We start from the raw sequence: 5,017 nt of genomic DNA, 5'->3' as shown, positions 1-5,017 counted from the left end.
TGTGTGTGTGTGTGTGTGTGTTCGTGTGTGTGCTGTTGTGTGTTTGCCTGTATTCTCTCTCTAAAACGCAATCTATAAACTGAGGAAGATTCCAGTTGCACTGGGACTCTGTGGTTATTAATGGCTCTGACTGCAAAAGGATCTCATGGAAAACTTTTATTGCTATTTGACCAGCAGCGTCACCATCACCACCACAAACATTGTCCTTTTATCTTCCAGCTTCTCCCTGTCTTTCTTCATCATCATCATCATTTTCATGGTTACACACCAGTCATAATTGCATTAAGATTAATAGTAGTAATCACAATTATAATGTTGCTGTTGTTGTTGTTGGTGGTGGTGGTGGTGGTAGAGAGGTTAGTTGTGGGGTGGGGGGAGGGAGGCGATGGCGAAGATGGTAGTACTATAAGAAGTAGCAAGAATATTTCATGATTGGATAAACACAGCTTAGATATATCGATTCTACCAGTATTTTTGAGTAATGATATGAAAACTAATTGAAACAACTTCTCTGATGCATGTCTTTCCAATTATTTTGAATGTCTTATGTAGCAATGGTGCTAAGATGCACTGCTAAGAGTTCTCAATCATTGATTATTATTTTATTACTATTATTATTATTTTTTTTTGTTTTGTTAAGGCAAATCATTTCTTTACAAACAATTCCAAAATTATCTTGAATATCCTTCATTTTGGTGGTGTCATAATATGATTTCTCATAAAAATAGAAATGGGATGGAATTGTAAGCTTACCAAGTTGATGGTGTGTCAATCTGCCAATAACACGGATCATATCTGGTTACTGACAGTGTTCTAACCATGGACACTAAACTAAATTCCCCTGTTTGCCTTATCTACATGAGCTTCAAGTTGTTACAGCTCAGTCCTGTAAGAAGCAAGAAAAATCTAACATGTTTCTTTTACTTAAACCGGTCAGATTCAAGTATTTCTTTACACCTGTACAGAGTATTAGGGAATCCTTCCAGTACATTATTTACATTATTTACATTTGACGGATATTTGTCGTCATCTTGTTTGTTGTTAACAACATTTCGGCTGATATACACTCCAGCCTTCATCAGGTGTCTTGGGGGAAATTTCAAACCTGGGTTCTCATTCCTAAGGTATTTTTCGATGTTGTTGTTGTTGTTGTTGTTGTTGTTGTTGTTATTGTTATTGTTATTATTATTATTATTATTATTTTTATTCAGGCCACGGGCATATGGCGTAGTGGTTAAGAGCGCGGGCTACTAATCCCAAGATTCCGAATTCAATTCCAGGTAGTGGCCTGAATAATAGTAATAATAATAATAATAATAATAATAACAGTAATAACAACAACATTGAAAAATACCTTAGGAATGAGAACCCAGGTTCGAAATTTCCTCAAGACACCTGATGAAGGCTGGAGGATCTATCAGCTGAAATGTTGTGTTCACAACAAACAAGATGAGGACAAATATCCGTCAAATGTAAATAATGTACATAATTCCTCATCTCTTAAATATAGAACTGAATCCTTCTGGTGTTTACATTCAATTCAAAACTTTTCAGTTTTCTTAGCTTCATCATTTGGTTTAATCTGGTTCTGATTATGAACAATATATGATAGTTTGTTGGTTGATTAGTTGGTTGGTTGGCTGGTTGGTTGGTGTGTCTAGATCTATCTCATTTTGAATTTAGTATGCACAAGAACACACCACCATATGGATATTTTATTTATTTTATTCAAATTTCACAATGATGACACAAGAATGATAGTTCTGATGTTTAAGAGCTGGGGTTCAATCGCACCATGTAGCATCTTAGGCAAGTGAATTCTACTATGTCCTTGGGCTGACCAAAGCCTTGTGAGTGGATTTGGTAGACAGAAACTGAAAGAAGCCTGCCGTGCATTTGTGTGTGTGTGTGTATATGTATATATATGTGTGTGTGTGTATATGTATATATATATGTGTGTATGTGTGTGTGTGAGTGACTGGCCCTCGTGCCAGTGGCACATAAAAGCACCCACTACATTCTTGGAGTGGTTGGCATTAGGAATAGCATCCAGCTGTAGAAACTCTGCCAGATCAGATTGGAGCCTGGTGCAGCCTTCTGGCTTGCCAGTCCTCAGTCAAATCGTCCAACCCATGGTAGCATGGAAAGCGGACATTAAACGATGATGATGATTATGATGGTGATATATATATATATATATATATACGACAGTGTATATGTGTGTGCCTTTAGTAGAAAGTAGTAGTAGTAGTAGTAGTAGTAGTAGTAGTAGTAGTAGTAGTAGCAGCAGCAAAAGCAACTAGAACATGTATGTAGTTAAAAGAACTTATAAATTGAAGAGTTGTGGTGCACCTGAGCACTATATACAATTATTTCATTGTTGTTGTTGTTGTTGATATAATTGTTGTTATTCATATTATTGTTGGTCCAAGGTATACACCTTGTCCTTTTCTCCCAGAAATAGCAAGTAACAATAGATGGGCCAGTTGTTCACATATTACCTTAATATTCCCATTCCATTGTGCTTCAAATTGATTTGGAGTTTTGATGGTTGGCAAAATGGAAATATTTTAATGCACTTTACATGTTTGGCATTTGTTTATTTAAGACCCAGAGAAAGATGCTGTATTTCTATACAAAGAGATCAGTTCAATCTCTAGGGACATATTTTATCTATTTATTTGATGGGGGTATTCTTTTAGAGGCCTTTGCAAAAGGTTTCCATATGAAATGGAAGTATGTTGAATTAATGTCTGTTGATGGTTACATTACAGTTTTCTAAGTATTCGTCATCATTGTCGTCATCAGCATTATTATTATTATTATTATTTAAAAAACATCGCACAGTATCCAATATTGTGATGTTGTTGATTGAAGATAATTATCATTATTGTTATTATTATTAAAGCGGTGATCTGGCAGAATCATTAGCATGCCAGGCAAAATGCTTTGCGGCATTTCGTCCATCTTTATGTTCTGAGTTCAAATTCCACTGAGGTTGATTTTGCCTTTCATCCTTTTGGGGTCGATGAATTAAGTACCAGTGAAACACTGGGGTTGATGTAATTGATGAGCCCCCCCTCCCCAAAAAATTTCAGGCCTTGTGCCTATAAGAGAAAGGATTATTATTATCATTATTATTATTATTTTTAGTATTATTATTAAAGGTGGCAAGCTGGTAGAACTATTAGCACATTGGAGAAAATGCTAAACAGCATTTCTTCGAGTTCTTTAAATTCTGTGTTCAAATTCCACGAAGACTGACTCTGTCATTTTTACAGGGTTGATAAAATAAAGTACCAAGTGAGTACTGAAATTGATACAATCAACTAACCCACTTCTTCTAAAATTACTGACCTTGTGCCAAAATTTGAAATCATCATCATCATCATCATCATCATCATCATCATCATCATCATCATTTAACATCTGTTGTCCATGCTGGTATGTGTCGGACGGTTTGACCAGAGGTAGTAAGCTGGGGAGCTGTACCAGACTTCAGTCTGATTTGGCATGGTTTCTGCGGTTAGATGTCCTTCCTAACACCAACCACTTTACAGAGTGTGTTAGGTGCTTTTACTTGATATATAAATAGACATACACGATTAGCTTCTGTACAGTTTCCACTCATGAAATTCATTCACATGGCATTAATCAGCCTGGACCTGGTCCTATAGTAGAAGATTCTTGCTCAAGGTGCTGTGCAATAGGACTGAACTCTAAACCACATAACTGCAAACCAAACCTCTTAACCACACAGCCATGCCTTCACACAATATAAACAATTACTTCATTATGGCAGTGCTCCAGCATGGCTACAATCAAAATGACTGAAACAAGTAAAAGAATAAAAGAATATATATATATAAATTAACTACCATTACTCCCTTAGTCCCAATACTCCCACACAAGGGGTTTGTGAATGAGGTGTAGAGGAAAAGGACCAAATGTCCATTACAATGAACTATAGCAGAGGTGGGTAATTTGTAAATGGAAAATAGAGCAGAGGGGTTGGCTGGTTAGCTACAAGTTACAATGTTGATATTACTAAGTGAGCTTATTTTGTATTCAGTTTGCCAGAGATTTTGCCCTAGACACAGACATTAACACACCACATTCACATACGCAGATACACAAGCATAGATAACCACGTATATAAAGATACAGGTATGAATTTTGGTGTGTATACATACACACACATATATGACAATATGATTTTCTAACTCTTTCTTGTACTATGAGTGGCTATTGTAATTCTGACAATGTTTATTTTACCCTATATTGACAAGTTGAACAAACAATGATCTATAATGGGGGTTTTTTTTCAAATACACACGGATTTGTATATACACACACACATATATATAAATATCCACACACACACACACACACACACACACACACACACACGCATATATATAAATACCATTTTATTATAGCAGAAAAAAGTTTTTACAAATATAGGCAGAGGTGTGTGCCTGTGAATATATGTAAGTGTATGTCATTTTAAAATGGATATACAGGCAGACACAGGGAAGGCAAGGTTAAAAAAGATTACTCTCCAACCTTATGGTCCCAGGTTTGATCCTACTGCATGAAACCCTTGACAAGTGCCTAATCTTGAAATCCCCAACTGACCCTCTGAGTAGAATTTAATGAACGTTAACCATGTTAAAGCTCATCACATGTATGTATGTATGTATGTATGTATGTATGTGTGTATGTATGTATGTATGTGTGTATGTATGTATGTATGTATGTATGTGTGTATGTATGTATGTGTGTATGTATGTATGTATGTATGTATGAATGTATGTATGTATGTATGTGTGTATGTATGTATGTATGTATGTATGTATGTATGTATGTATGTATGTATGTATGTATGTGTGTATGTATGTATGTATGTATGTATGTGTGTATGTATGTATGTATGTATGTGTGTATGTATGTACTTATTTATCAATGCTCATATGTAGATACATGCATATGCATGTTTGGATGCAGGCATGCATGT

At 35.5% G+C, this 5,017-nt stretch overlaps 1 protein-coding gene across 4 annotated transcripts in view; it reads right to left on the bottom strand.

Annotated features, from left to right (window-relative positions):
- Window positions 1–5,017, bottom strand: part of LOC106874019 (CDP-diacylglycerol--glycerol-3-phosphate 3-phosphatidyltransferase, mitochondrial) — a 290,546-nt gene that overhangs the window by 151,822 nt on the left and 133,707 nt on the right. The window lies entirely within an intron of this gene.

This window comes from Octopus bimaculoides, chromosome 1 (genome assembly GCF_001194135.2).
Source record: "Octopus bimaculoides isolate UCB-OBI-ISO-001 chromosome 1, ASM119413v2, whole genome shotgun sequence".
NCBI classification, from domain to species: domain Eukaryota; kingdom Metazoa; phylum Mollusca; class Cephalopoda; order Octopoda; family Octopodidae; genus Octopus; species Octopus bimaculoides.
This window is presented reverse-complemented; position numbering and strand designations above follow the sequence as displayed.